Source organism: Geotrypetes seraphini, chromosome 17, assembly GCF_902459505.1.
Source record: "Geotrypetes seraphini chromosome 17, aGeoSer1.1, whole genome shotgun sequence".
Lineage (NCBI taxonomy): Eukaryota > Metazoa > Chordata > Amphibia > Gymnophiona > Dermophiidae > Geotrypetes > Geotrypetes seraphini.
This window is the reverse complement of record NC_047100.1, coordinates 22796370-22812488: the sequence shown is the minus strand read 5'-3', so window position 1 is coordinate 22812488 and position 16119 is coordinate 22796370. Positions and strand designations below refer to the sequence as shown.

Genomic DNA, 16119 nt, shown 5'->3' with positions numbered 1-16119 from the left:
TCATTTCCCCTACCTTTGTTGTCTGGTGATTTCATCTTTCCCAGTCTCTGGCTGCACTTCCTTCTGTCTGTGCTCTTAACTGTGTACCCAGGGCCACCTTCTCCATTTGCTGTTTTTCTCTCCTTCACTTTCTGCCATACATCCATCTTTATTTATTTTCTGCATCTGGTGTTATTTTTTTGTGTGGTACATCAATATGGACAGGTCTTTGAACAGCTGGGCTTGCCTTAGGCGGATGAATTGAAAGGTCTGCTGGGTAATCCACAGCAGGAGATTCAAGGGGACGGGAGCAGGCGATCTTGTCGCAGACCTAGGCAATGGCCTTGTTCTCTTGCCTTTTCAGAGAGGAGAGCAATAGCAGGAATCCTCTCGGCCATCAGCCAATATCACAGGTGCTCTGCACGGTCCTGACTTCTTTTGGGTCACCTGCTTGGAGAAGGCTGCCAGAATCCCACCACGCACTGGGCTCAGCCTCATTCTTGGTTATCCTTCAAGCGCAGGATCACGTGAGAAAGAAGCAAAACCGTCCTAGTCTCAAGAGCTGAGGATGGGTCCCAAACCCTGAAGTCCGCCAAACCATTCCACCAGGCCAACGTTTTGGTGTCCAGGTGAGCCGGGCCTCATAAAGTTCAGCTCTGCACTTGCTCCCCATGCTTTTCGTACATTCTTCCCAGTCGGCTCGGGCTCAGCGGCGCTGAGCGATCGCGAGAATTCGCGGGAGCCAGTCAAGAAGCCGGCTCAACGCCCAGAAACGCCATACCGGGCTGCCGCTACCGACCGCGTTAGCAGCGGGGCAGGGATCCTCGGAGGAGGTATGGAAGGGCAGGGAGCGCGGGGGGGTGGGGAGGCTGGCCCTGGCGCCTATGCAAACAAGTGTTGGTTTGGGAACCCCACCCCCGTTAAAGTGCCCAAATCCCTACTCTTTGGTTTTAACAGTGCCCCTAAGTTCACACAATCGGTTCTATACCCGGTATGAACTTTGGGTGCTAAAATCCTGGTAAAACTTAAGAGAATGGGTGGCTTGAAATTACCTCCCTATAGGTAAAAATCACAATTTAAGATATCGACTTTCTTTGACTGCAGCTGGTCGTTATAATTGACTTCTGCAGAGCTTATTGCAATGATTTAAGAGGATTTTTATGAAATTACCCTCAATGAGAGCAATTTCAGAAAGACATTTATTTGCATAAATAGGTCCCTGCAAGCTTCTGGGCCCTGTTTGCTATAGTTGTTCAGGCATGTGTTTGCTTTGACCACAGCTTCTTGTTGCTGCTCCCTGAAAGCTGCCCAGTCTTCAGAATGGCTAAAAACCATTCCTGCCCTTATGGACATACCGTAAAACCTTGGTTTGCGAGCGTAATTCGTTCCAGAAGCATGCTTGTAATCCAAAGCACTTGTATATCAAAGTGAATTTTCCCCAGAGGAAATAATGGAAACTCGGGCGATTTGTTCCACAACCCCAAAACATTAATGCAGAATAATAATAATAATTTTATTTCTTATATACTGCTATACCCTAAGTTCAAAGCGGTTTACAATGAGAGTCGTGCCGAGAGAGAGTGCAGAGTTTACAGCAGGAGATAGGTGTTTACAACAAGGTACATATGTTTAGAACAAGATATAAGATACAAGCTTTGGGACCAGGAATCTGAGATACATTTGTAGGGTCATGAAATGGTTAACTGTTGTTTAAAATATTGCTCTGGCCTACATAGCTGAAAACAGTGTATAATCTATTGACTTCATCTGCCTAAAATGTATGTCCCTGCCTTACCACATTGTAAGCTGAATAGATAAGAGTTTGAGCCATGATGTGCCCTGCCCTTCTGTACATTTAACTGTAAGAGTTAGTTAGATAAGTGTCTTGCTAGTGACCTGCTAGTGTGAGCTTAGAACCAATGAGTGTTAAGAAAAGTAACACGTGAAAAGCTTTTTCTAGAATTCAGTTGTATAGCCAGAAAAATGAATAAATATCTCTGTAACTTCCTGGTTTCGGCACTTCTGAGCCAGCTTAGAGCTCAGGGGTCCAGCATGCATGCTGGGAATAAAACTTGTACTTTCTTTACGCCTCTGACTTTGTGTGTCCAAGTGACCTTTCACATTAGCTTTGGAACAGGATATCTAAGATACATTGGATTGAAACAGGGTAAATCTGAATGGGGCAGTTTGCAAGGAGCTATGGCTGTAAAAATACTTGTATTGGAAGACCTCGCTCGTTTAGAACAGTCGCTACACTCTTGCAGCGTCAGAGAGAGAAGAACCATCGGCTCAGTTGTGATGATATGACGCGTGTATACTGTATGTACTTATATTGCAAGACCCTGCTTGTATATCAAGTTAAAATTTAATCAAATGTTTTGCTTGTCGTGCAAAACAACTTACTTGCAATCCAAGGTTTTACTGTGTATTGCTATCGGGCAACTGTCACATATGCCACCTCTTTTGCATTAATATTTTTCCAATAATATAGCACAATGTAAGAAAACAAACCTTAGCCTTAAGCGTGAACCTGTTTAGCAGCTGCATCTGGGTGTCAGTGGAAAGTGTGTTTCTGGCAGGACCACACAAGATCAAACAGTCCCTAGAACCGTGCCTAAAAGGAGGCTTCCTGCCAACTTAAGTGTGAGTGTGAGTCATCCAGACCACTTTGCATTGACGCTAAGTTGACGAAGAAGTTCATTATTTTTGTCAGGTGTGCTGATCGGTTCTACTATTCAGCAAATCACCAAACACGTGCGGTACAAGAAAGAATTTACCTCTCTGAACCCGACAGCCTAAACAATTACAGCTTAAAATGCAAAAGACAGCCATTTACAAGGGTTTGACTATTCCCGATGAGTTTAAAGAAACGGTATTCTGCACATTTTTCTGTTTCTTAATTCTAGATCTCTCTCGGGACCTTATTTTTCCACCACTTTACTTTTTAACCCCAAAATATTTGGCTTCTTAAGGTTATAACATTTTTTTTTCAGCTAAAGGCTGAGTGTAAGCCTTTTCCTACGCCTACTCGTCTTTCCCTGAGCCCACTTTTTAAATCATTTGAGATTAAACGAATCGATTGCATTTTCAAAGGTGAAGCATGTAGGAATTTCACATACCAACCCAAGTGTCTTCATCCATTTTCACCCTGAATTATAGGTATGATTAAGCAGTAGGAGACTCTGAACAATTGAAACCATTGGTGGCCGTTTAACCCTTTCAGGACCAAGGGACATATTTGTCCCATAACTTTAAAATCCTATCAATTTTGATTGGGATAGTCTACAGTTCTAAATTTGATATGTACGGATTCCATATGATACTGCCTTTATGTAAACAAACTGGTTCCGACATTCATTCATTAGCGTCGTTGCTAGATTGACGAGAAGATTCACTTGCCACACTGTCCATAAGCCAGAAGTGTGATTTTTTAAAATAAAAATAATGATATTTCACAAAAAAAATCAATTTTTTTGGCATCTGCAAGCCCTTTTTACCATAAAAATGTCGTCAAAACCACAAAAATTGGCCTACGATCCTTATGGTCCTGAAAGGGTTAAGAGGTTGCAGCCATAGTGGCTTCTAAGCAGCCCTGGACATAAGGGGGACTTAGGACCAAACAGGCTACACCATCGGAAGGAGAAGCTGTGGCCAAGCTGAGAAAGTTGAAGGTAGGTAGATGCAGAGGCTAGAAATGAAGAGCAGGTGATGGAAGGGGAGAAGAGGGACAGGGTGATGAAGGGAAATACGCAAAGGTAAGAGTGAACAGGGGGGTGGGGGTAAGAGATGTGAATTGAACGCCGTAGGAAAGAAGAAGATGTCTATAACTAATTCTTCATTTATAACTGGGGAGAGTGTGTTGCACTGGTTAAAAGCTACAGCCTCGGCACCCTGAGGTTGTGGGTTCAAACCCATGCTGCTTCTTGTGACCCTGGGCAAGTCACTTAATCCCCCCCATTGCCCCAGGTACGTTAGATAGATTTTGAGCCCGCCGGGACTGAGTACCTGAATCATTGCATGTAAACCGTTCTGAGCTCCCCTGAGAGAACAGTATAGAATGAATAAATAAATAACTGGAATTTTCCTTGGCTTGCTGAAAAAAATAATCAGTGAACTTGCATTAGATCTCATAGTATTAATTATCAACCTGTCAAAAATATTCCTTTTCTCCCCCAAAATTAATAGAGGCATGCTAGCTCAGTTATCTTTAGATAAACCCAACAAAGCAATTATAAAACTTAAGACAGTTTAGTTTAGGAAGAGACTTGGTGATAACTTGTAAGTTGCTGATAAGGCCTTTCATCTATATTGATTCTTTTAGATCTTTAAGCAGGCTTTGATATTTTGACCATAGTACTCTCACAGAATGATTGAGGGATATAGGTGGTGGTAGTGGGAGGAATGTACATATGTGCCTTGTTTGTGTCATTTCTCAATGCCCAAACACAATGGGTAATGTGGTATGACTTTGCCTTCGTTCGGTTTCCTGTGTTACTCCCCCATAATTTTGGTTCTTTTTCCATCTCTTCAGTCAGGATACTGGGCTTGATGGGCCTTCATTCTGTCCCAGTATGGCAACTCTTATGTTCTTATGCGAGTCAAGTATAGAATAATCAAGCCATTGTGACATCACTGATGAGGTTGGCTCTTAGGCATTGGTAGAATGAGACATCATGACATCACAATCTCAGATCTGGAATGTTGCTCCTCTCTGGGTTTCTGCATGGTACTTGGGACCTGGGTTAGCTATTGTTGGAAACAAGATACTTGGCTTGATGGACCTTCAGTCTGTCCCAGTATGGAAATTCTTTTGTTCTTATGTGAGCCAAGTATAGGACAATCAAGCTATTGTGACATCACTGATCAGTTTAGCTCTTAGGCATTGGTGAAATGAGGCATCATGACATCACAATCTCAGATCTGGAATGTTGCTCCTCTCTGGGTTTCTGCATGGTACTTGGGACCTGGGTTAGCTATTGTTGGAAACAAGATACTTGGCTTGATGGACCTTCAGTCTGTCCCAGTATGGAAATTCTTTTGTTCTTATGTGAGCCAAGTATAGGACAATCAAGCTATTGTGACATCACTGATCAGTTTAGCTCTTAGGCATTGGTGAAATGAGGCATCATGACATCACAATCTCAGATCTGGAATGTTGCTCCTCTCTGGGTTTCTGCATGGTACTTGGAACCTGGGTTAGCTACTGTTGGCAACAAGATACTGGGCTTGATGGACCTTCAGTCTGCCCCAGTATGGCAATTCCTATGTTCTTATGTATATGGAGCACCTCTTTTATATATGCAACTATACATAGACACCTCAACTCCACCATTATTCCCTTATACTTCAGATACCTCAGTGACACCACTCAAAGCTCGAGTTGAAGGTGTGTGTTTATAGTTGCATACATACAAGAAGTGCTGGATAATTGGACAGCCCCAAATTGGAAATTGTGCTGGAAAGAGTGATAACTTATATATAGTATATGGAACTATTGGTAAATATAAAAAGATTTGAAGTGAAGTACTTTTTATATGTAGATGCTGTCCAGTTATATATTAAAGTGGACTCCACTTTCCTTAGAGCAAGTAAAGGATCTTAACGACGGCTTGGAAGAGATTAAGAGCTCCTTTTATCAAACCACAGTAGAGCTTTTTACCATGGGCCAGCATGGTAAATGCTCTGATGCTCATAGGTATTGAATGAGCGTTGGAACATTTACCTTACCGGCCTGCAGCAAAAAAAGCTCTACCACAGTTTGATAAAAGGGGCCCTAAGTGGTGAATGTCCTCCAGTAAACTCATTCTAAATACATCAAAATTTAAATTACTCTCTGTAAGAAAAGTGAGAATGGTATACTTTGGATACTTGAATTATTCTGGCAAACAAGATGCATATTCGCAATCTAAGAGTTAAAGTGGACTCAAACCTAAATTTGAAAACCCAGTAAAATTCAGCGATGGAGACAACTTTCTTTCAACGACTCGGCCTTCAGAAAACATCCATTTGTTGGAGAAAGGTAGATGAGGGCTAGGGAAGTAATGAGTACACAGGATGGAAATGGTGAACTACATAATGAGTGAAAGACAAAGGAAGAAAAGAGTGGGGAATGAAAGAGAGAGAAAGACAGGGAACAATGCTAAGGATAGAATTTAGAAGAATCGCACAAGGAGATTGGGAAAGGGAGCCTGGAACAACCCAGTCAGAAAAGTAAAATACCAATCAACAAAGACAGAGAAGAGACAAAAACGTATTTAACATTTTTAAGAACTGGAATGTGCCAGTTTGGTAGAAGACCATTTTCAGGGTTTTTTTTGTTTTTTTTTGTTGTATTTTGTAGTGTGCAGAAGGACATGTATTTCTGTTTCTCATTTACCATTACTGCACGGAGTCTGGTTGATGGGACACATTTTACAAATGCAAGACCATCATCATCATCCAAAGTGGCATAAAAATGGAGACCAGCTGGTGATCAAGAAGAAAAGGAAGACTGAAACTGACCTTAAGAAGTGCAATCAAGAGGGATCTTTGCAATACAGACTCTAGTTGGGAGGAGACAGAAGCCATCATCACTGATTGAGACAGATGGAGAAAGCTCGGTGCCTGAATTTTGTGGTCTGGATTTTTTTTTTTTTTTTAGATGATTTCGTTTCGGCTTTTGACTGTCTGTTTCTTTCTAACTTATGGTTTATGTTTATTAAAATTTTATATCATAAACAAAAGAAAAGCAGCACTGCTATCGTTCTGAAAGGGGAGTTACAGTTAACTGGAGGAAAAAGCCTCAGATAGGAGCCCTTCCACCACCACAATGGTGGTCCAAGGTGGTTGGACGTAGCACCTCACTGGCAAAAAACCTCCAGACCGGCTCCCCGTAGTGAAGAACTTAAAGCAGGGCGGCGGTGCAAAAGATAGAGGATAACGCTCCACTTATCTAGATTAGTAGATCGGTACACCGACGATGGCCAGCGTTTCACTCGTCTGCTGCCTCAGGGTGTAAAGAAATCCGATCAGAACTAAGAACCAGAATCAGAACAAAAATTCAATCAGTAAACTGGTAAAAATGCACAGCTTCCAAAGAACTAAAAGAAGCCTTAATGACATACCTTAAGATAGGACGCAACAGCATCTCAGGATCATAAGATGGCCGTGCCATGGCAGAGCTGGGATTTATATAGCACTACCGGGTAGTGAACCCGGAAGTGACAGTAGACAAAAGGTTATTACTGTTGAAAAACCAGCTCTTACAGAACAGATTATGTTATGATAAAGAAACTTTTTCTTTCTTTGATTTGATTTTGTATGTATGTAAATGAAGAAAATCTTTGTGTTAAACTCGCATATTTAAATATTTTAATGTTTTAAAGTTTTATGTCCGGGGAAACAGAAAAATAAAAATGAATATACATGAAAGTAGAAAGTAATCAGTAGAACGCACTCCATTCCAGTCTCGAATTTAATCCATCCGGGTCTTCACTCTTCAGTCTATGGATCCATTGTTGTTCCGCTCTTAGTAAACGCTGCTGTCTGTCCGGAACGCCCTCCTGGATATGGTCAATCACACAACATTTTAAGTCTGTAAACTGATGATTAAATTCCAAACAATGTGTGACCATAGGTGCCTGTAGTCTATTATTCTTCAGACAACTCTTGTGTTCAATAACTCGAGTTTTAAAAGGGCGAGTAGTCTGACCCACATAAATTAAAGGACATGAACACATGAACACATAAACCACAAAAGTGGATGTGCAGGACGTTCTATGTTTCAGATAAAAACTCTGATTGGTGGATGGATGAATGAAGACGTTGGACAGTTCTTTAGTAATGGTGCAAATAGAACATTTACCACATTTGAAATGACCAGTTGAAAGTGTGGCGGGTAGACAAGGATCTCTTATATCAGATGGACTTAAAAGTTCTTTGAAGTTTTTCTGGCGTGAGTACGCTATTCTGAAATGAGTGTCTCTCAATGAAGGATGAAAATCCATTATAGTCCAGTGACGTCTGAGTATCTTGGAAATGATGTTAATGTTGGGAGAATATTCTAAAATGCATGTAACAATGTTATCACTAGATTCAGATTCACGAGGTAGGAAAAGAAGGTCTCTATTGATGAATTTCGCTCTTTTGTATGCTTTTTTCAGAACACCGGTAGGATATCCTCTGCTTTTTAAACGGGAGTATAGTTGTTTGCATTTTATTTTGTAATCTTCCATGTCGGAACATAACCGACGATAACGAAAGAACTGAGAAGTAGGTAAACTTCGCTTCAGAGGATTCGGATGGTTACTTGAAAAATCCAAGAAAGTATTCCTATCAGTGTCTTTTCTATATACTGTGGTTTTAATGGAACCAGTTTCTTTAATAACAAAAACATCAAGAAAAGAAATGTGACTGGAATGGTAAGTCATGCTAAATTCGATATCACAATGTCTGGAGTTCAGCCATTCAAAAAATTCATCCAAATCACTTTTAGAACCTTTCCAGGCCACAAACACGTCATCAATAAAACGTAGCCATATAGCAATTTTATCTGAGAAAGGATTATTAATAATCCAGGTATTTTCAAATTTTTGCATGAAAAGGTTTGCTACCGAGGGAGCCATGGTTGCCCCCATGGCTACCCCCGATATCTGCTGAAAAAACCTATCCATGAATCTAAAATAATTTCTCTTCATGGCTAAAGATAATAGTTTTATTATAAACTGGACAGGAATCCTATCATTACTTGCGTTGTTGAGGAGAAATTCCTCAACAACAATGAGAGCCTCATCCTGAGGAATTACAGTATAAAGGGATTTCACGTCTAACGTGACAAAAAATGTAATGTCTTCAGGGTTGTTAATGTCAGAGAGTTTAGTCAAAAATTGAGAAGAGTCCCTTAAATAGGAGAAGCCTTGTGATACAATGATACAACGCCACCGCCGCACATTGCTTTATCGACTTATCGATCATAACTCCCAAGTCTCTTTCCGGGGAGGTCTCTCCAAGTACCGCCCCGGACATCCTATATTCAGGCAAAATCAGCTGCCAACACATGTAAATGCCGGCACTTATCAGTATAAAACCTATTTGCCCAACTCTTCCTTTAAACATGTGGCTTTTTTTTTTTTTTTTTTTTTTTGTAAAATGGCTGTTCCTGCCCCCAAATCCAGGGCTGTGGAGTCGGAGTCGAGGAGTCGGAGGAAATTTCAGGTACCTGGAGTCTAAGTCAGAAGTACAAAATCTGAGGAGTCGGAGTCGGAAAATTTATCTACCGACTCCATTTTTGAACTTGGCATACCAGTCACGAGCGATTCTTTCAGCTATAGCACCCACTATATACACAGCACAAATGTTGCGAGCAGCTTCTGCGGCCTTAGAACCTTGATTAAAAGCAAAAAGAAGGTGGTGTCGAAAATGCTCAATTCTCTCAACTTGACATTCCATTTTAACGATCTGAAAATTAACCAGTGCTGTGGAGTCGGAGTCGAGGAGTTGGAGTCGGAGGAAATTTCGGGTATCTGGAGTCGGAGTCGGAACATTTATCTACCGACTCCATTTTTGAACTTGGCATACCAATCACGAGCGATTCTTTCAGCTATAGCACCCACTATATACACAGCACCAATGTTGCGAGCAGCTTCTGCGGCCTTAGAACCTTGATTAAAAGCAAAAAGAAGGTGGTGTCGAAAATGCTCATTTCTCTCAACTTGACATTCCATTTTAACGATCTGAAAATTAACCAGTGCTGTGGAGTCGGAGTCGAGGAGTTGGAGTCGGAGGAAATTTCGGGTATCTGGAGTCGGAGTCGGAACATTTATCTACCGACTCCATTTTTGAACTTGGCATACCAGTCACGAGCGATTCTTTCAGCTATAGCACCCACTATATACACAGCACAAATGTTGCGAGCAGCTTCTGCGGCCTTAGAACCTTGATTAAAAGCAAAAAGAAGGTGGTGTCGAAAATGCTCATTTCTCTCAACTTGACATTCCATTTTAACGATCTGAAAATTAACCAGTGCTGTGGAGTCGGAGTCAAGGAGTTGGAGTCGGAGGAAATTTCGGGTATCTGGAGTCGGAGTCGGAACATTTATCTACCGACTCCATTTTTGAACTTGGCATACCAATCACGAGCGATTCTTTCAGCTATAGCACCCACTATATACACAGCACAAATGTTGCGAGCAGCTTCTGCGGCCTTAGAACCTTGATTAAAAGCAAAAAGAAGGTGGTGTCGAAAATGCTCATTTCTCTCAACTTGACATTCCATTTTAACGATCTGAAAATTAACCAGTGCTGTGGAGTCGGAGTCGAGGAGTTGGAGTCGGAGGAAATTTCGGGTATCTGGAGTCGGAACATTTATCTACCGACTCCATTTTTGAACTTGGCATACCAATCACGAGCGATTCTTTCAGCTATAGCACCCACTATATACACAGCACAAATGTTGCGAGCAGCTTCTGCGGCCTTAGAACCTTGATTAAAAGCAAAAAGAAGGTGGTGTCGAAAATGCTCATTTCTCTCAACTTGACATTCCATTTTAACGATCTGAAAATTAACCAGTGCTGTGGAGTCGGAGTCGAGGAGTTGGAGTCGGAGGAAATTTCGGGTATCTGGAGTCGGAGTCGGAACATTTATCTACCGACTCCATTTTTGAACTTGGCATACCAATCACGAGCGATTCTTTCAGCTATAGCACCCACTATATACACAGCACAAATGTTGCGAGCAGCTTCTGCGGCCTTAGAACCTTGATTAAAAGCAAAAAGAAGGTGGTGTCGAAAATGCTCATTTCTCTCAACTTGACATTCCATTTTAACGATCTGAAAATTAACCAGTGCTGTGGAGTCGGAGTCGAGGAGTTGGAGTCGGAGGAAATTTCGGGTATCTGGAGTCGGAGTCGGAACATTTATCTACCGACTCCATTTTTGAACTTGGCATACCAATCACGAGCGATTCTTTCAGCTATAGCACCCACTATATACACAGCACAAATGTTGCGAGCAGCTTCTGCGGCCTTAGAACCTTGATTAAAAGCAAAAAGAAGGTGGTGTCGAAAATGCTCATTTCTCTCAACTTGACATTCCATTTTAACGATCTGAAAATTAACCAGTGCTGTGGAGTCGGAGTCGAGGAGTCGGAGGAAATTTCGGGTACCTGGAGTCGGAGTCTGAAGTACAAAAAACTGAGGAGTCGGAGTCGGAGCATTTATCTACTGACTCCATTTTTGAACTTGGCATACCAATCACGAGCGATTCTTTCAGCTATAGCACCCACTATATACACAGCACAAATGTTGCGAGCAGCTTCTGCGGCCTTAGAACCTTGATTAAAAGCAAAAAGAAGGCGGTGTCGAAAATGCTCATTTCTTTCAACTTGACATTCCATTTTAACTTTCTGAAAATTAACCAGTGCTGTGGAGTCGGAGTCGAGGAGTCGGAGGAAATTTCGGGTACCTGGAGTCGGAGTCAGAAGTACAAAAAACTGAGGAGTCGGAGTCGGAACATTTATCTACCGACTCCACAGCCTTGCCCAAATCTATATGTATTTCTCACAGTCTTACCTGTATTTTACTCTGTGTTTTATGTCCCTTTTGTTAAATATGTACACCACAAACTGTGAACCTCCTGACTTGAATGTCCCACTTCTGACCTAGAGGGCGTACGCAAAATTGGGTTTCACATGGAGAAGACAAGTTTCTGACAGGCTCAAGTCTCGCATCTGTTTTACATTGGCGAGAGACAGAAATTGTAGAGCATGTGTATCATTTTAAGACTCAAGTTAGTAGCAGAAAATTGTACATTTCATCTCTAGACTGCCTACTCTCTCTGCCCCCAACATCTGTCTATAATTCTGAACTGAAATAAATTCGGCTAATCAAGTTTTGCTCAATTTGGTGAATAATACCAGTGCAGATTTTAAAGATTACATTAATGGCGGACGATATAAATGAAGACAGAGATTGAGAATAGCGACTCGTGGGGGAAAGTCTTGGAGGAGGGTACGGGACGGAGGATGAGAGAGCAATTCTGTGCCATCCCAGGGGACGCACGATAGATTGCTGTATAGCACTCGCATGTGTGCTTATTATGAATCATTATATTTATAAAGTGCCATTTTTTTGACCTGAAAGTTGGCAGCCTGTTTTTCCTCTACTCGGCTCTCGTCTTTCCCATCACAGCAAACTGCTCTCTGTGTCCTTCTCCTTTTCCGTTATGCCCTCCAGTGCTAAATTAGCTTTTATGGTTCCAAATTCTTCTTAATTTATTGTAGATTTTATAGCATGTCTTGTTGGTTTACTATGTTTTCTGTTATTGTACTGTTAATTTGCTCCTGAATTTTTTTATTTTATTCAGTGTTTTTATGGTATTTTTTTTATTATTATAGGGCTTTTTACTAATATGAATTAGAGAATGACATCACCGTTCCTTTCCCCGCGGATAACCGCAGGAAATAATCCCATCTCATTTTTTTTAGTCCTTCTCCACCAGCATTCTTCAAAGCAAAGATTGAGGGTCAGTGGTTGTAGCCATTCATACTCTGATTCTTATGTGAGCCAAGGATAATGAAGCCATTGTGACATCACTGATGTGATTGGCTCTTAGGCACTGGTGGAATGAGGCATTATGACATCACAATATCTGCTCTGGATACCAGAGGCTGTCCTTCTTTAGTGTCTATCTCGACCTCAGTCCTTCTGCACCAGCATTCTTCAAAGCAAAGCTTGTGGGTCAGTGGTTGTGGCCATTCATACTCTGATTCTTCCCTCTCTCCTTAAAGAATGACATGAAGATGGTTTCCCGCGGTTATCCACGGGGACAGTGATGAATTTTGTCACCGTGTCATTCTCTAACATGCGAGTTAGTGTTGTGCTGCGTGGTAACTATCACGGCACTGGCATAAAGGCTAACGCATGCTAAATGATGCATTCACGGGATACTGTGTTAGAGAGTGGGAGCTGGATAGGTTATGGGCAGAGAAGGCTGCATACTGCAGCCAGTGCATGGAGCATCCACCTTCTCAAAAGGTGATAAGTACTTCTGTGATAATTGCAAATGGGTCTTAAGGGTCCCTTTACCAAACAGTGGTAAAATAGTGTGCCCTTATGGTCACTTACGCACATTAAGGCTATTTTGGGGTAAAAAAGCCAAATTTTTCCTTTTTAAAAAAAAAAAAATAATAATAATGATCACCTGCTAAATTTGCCATTAGCGTGTGGCCATTAAAATAGATTAGAAACAGAGAAACATGATGGCAGATAAAAGTCAAATGGCCCATTCAGTCTGCCCAATCACAGCGTCCACCTTCTCCTCCTCTCCCTATTGGCTAAGGTTCTTAACACTTGCATTGTGATGTCATAGAGCTTTATGGTTATAGAAACATAGTAACTTGATGGCAGATAAAGGCCAAATGGCCTATCCAGTCTGCCCATCCACAGCATCCACTGCCTCCTACTCTCCCTATTGGCTAAGGTTCTTAACACTTGCATTGTGATGTCATAGAGCTTTATGGTTATAGAAACATAATAACTTGATGGCAGATAAAGGCCAGATGGCCCATCCAGTCTGCCCATCCACAGCATCCACTGCCTCCTACTCTCCCTATTGGCTAAGGTTCTTAACACTTGCATTGTGATGTCATAGAGCTTTATGGTTATAGAAACATAGTAACTTGATGGCAGATAAAGGCCAAATGGCCCATCCAGTCTGCCCATCCACTGCCTCCTACTCTCCCTATTGGCTAAGGGTCTTAACACTTGCATTGTGATGTCATAGAGCTTTATGGTTATAGAAACATAGTAACTTGATGGCATATAAAGGCCAAATGGCCTATCCAGTCTGCCCATCCACAGCATCCACTGCCTTCTACTCTCCCTATTGGCTAAGGTTCTTAACACTTGCATTGTGATGTCATAGAGCTTTATGGTTATAGAAACATAGTAACTTGATGGCAGATAAAGGCCAAATGGCCTATCCAGTCTGCCCATCCACAGTATTCACTGCCTTCTACTCTCCCTATTGGCTAAGGTTCTTAACACTTGCATTGTGATGTCATAGAGCTTTATGGTTATAGAAACATAGTAACTTGATGGCAGATAAAGGCCAAATGGCCTATCCAGTCTGCCCATCCACAGTATTCACTGCCTTCTACTCTCCCTATTGGCTAAGGTTCTTAACACTTGCATTGTGATGTCATAGAGCTTTATGGTTATAGAAACATAGTAACTTGATGGCAGATAAAGGCCAAATGGCCTATCCAGTCTGCCCATCCACAGCATTCACTGCCTTCTACTCTCCCTATTGGCTAAGGTTCTTAACACTTGCATTGTGATGTCATAGAGCTTTATGGTTATAGAAACATAATAACTTGATGGCAGATAAAGGCCAGATGGCCCATCCAGTCTGCCCATCCACAGCATCCACTGCCTCCTACTCTCCCTATTGGCTAAGGTTCTTAACACTTGCATTGTGATGTCATAGAGCTTTATGGTTATAGAAACATAGTAACTTGATGGCAGATAAAGGCCAAATGGCCCATCCAGTCTGCCCATCCACTGCCTCCTACTCTCCCTATTGGCTAAGGTTCTTAACACTTGCATTGTGATGTCATAGAGCTTTATGGTTATAGAAACATAGTAACTTGATGGCATATAAAGGCCAAATGGCCTATCCAGTCTGCCCATCCACAGCATCCACTGCCTTCTACTCTCCCTATTGGCTAAGGTTCTTAACACTTGCATTGTGATGTCATAGAGCTTTATGGTTATAGAAACATAGTAACTTGATGGCAGATAAAGGCCAAATGGCCTATCCAGTCTGCCCATCCACAGTATTCACTGCCTTCTACTCTCCCTATTGGCTAAGGTTCTTAACACTTGCATTGTGATGTCATAGAGCTTTATGGTTATAGAAACATAGTAACTTGATGGCAGATAAAGGCCAAATGGCCTATCCAGTCTGCCCATCCACAGCATTCACTGCCTTCTACTCTCCCTATTGGCTAAGGTTCTTAACACTTGCATTGTGATGTCATAGAGCTTTATGGTTATAGAAACATAATAACTTGATGGCAGATAAAGGCCAGATGGCCCATCCAGTCTGCCCATCCACAGCATCCACTGCCTCCTACTCTCCCTATTGGCTAAGGTTCTTAACACTTGCATTGTGATGTCATAGAGCTTTATGGTTATAGAAACATAGTAACTTGATGGCAGATAAAGGCCAAATGGCCCATCCAGTCTGCCCATCCACTGCCTCCTACTCTCCCTATTGGCTAAGGTTCTTAACACTTGCATTGTGATGTCATAGAGCTTTATGGTTATAGAAACATAGTAACTTGATGGCAGATAAAGGCCAAATGGCCTATCCAGTCTGCCCATCCACAGCATCCACTGCCTTCTACTCTCCCTATTGGCTAAGGTTCTTAACACTTGCATTGTGATGTCATAGAGCTTTATGGTTATAGAAACATAGTAACTTGATGGCAGATAAAGGCCAAATGGCCTATCCAGTCTGCCCATCCACAGTATTCACTGCCTTCTACTCTCCCTATTGGCTAAGGTTCTTAACACTTGCATTGTGATGTCATAGAGCTTTATGGTTATAGAAACATAGTAACTTGATGGCAGATAAAGGCCAAATGGCCTATCCAGTCTGCCCATCCACAGCATTCACTGCCTTCTACTCTCCCTATTGGCTAAGGTTCTTAACACTTGCATTGTGATGTCATAGAGCTTTATGGTTATAGAAACATAGTAACTTGATGGCAGATAAAGGCCAAATGGCTCATCCAGTCTGCTCATCTGCAGTAACCATTATCTCTTCCGCTCTCTAAGAGATCCCATGTGCCTATCCCACGCTTTCTTGAATTCACAGTCTCTTGTCTCTAGCACCTCTTCCGGGAGGCCGTTCTACACATCTACCACCCTTTCTGCAAAAAAAAAGTATTTGCTCGGATTACTCCTGAGCCTATCGCCTCTTAACTTCATCCTATGCCATCTCATTCTCTAGAGCTCGACTCGTGCGCCCTTACACCACGTATGTATTTAAACATCTCTATCGTATCGCCCCTCTCCCACCTTTCCTCCAAAGTACAAGTCTGTCCCCACACGCCTTATGATGAAGACCAGGGCATCATTTTACTAGCCTCTGGATCGACT

The 16119-nt window shown here is 41.9% G+C and overlaps 1 protein-coding gene across 2 annotated transcripts in view; it reads left to right on the top strand.

The window, feature by feature from the left end:
• The first annotated feature begins 371 nt into the window (after nt 1-371).
• The window catches only part of ADAMTS9 (ADAM metallopeptidase with thrombospondin type 1 motif 9), a 385044-nt gene continuing 369296 nt past the window's right edge, over nt 372-16119 (top strand). The window contains exons 1-3 of one of the 2 annotated variants that reach the window (XM_033926507.1): nt 739-812; nt 3139-3187; nt 3534-3650. The gene's annotated coding sequence lies outside the window, so the exon portion shown is untranslated. Of the gene's footprint in view, nt 609-738; nt 813-3138; nt 3188-3533; nt 3651-16119 lie in introns of those variants that run through there. The other variant, XM_033926508.1, reaches the window with a different exon arrangement.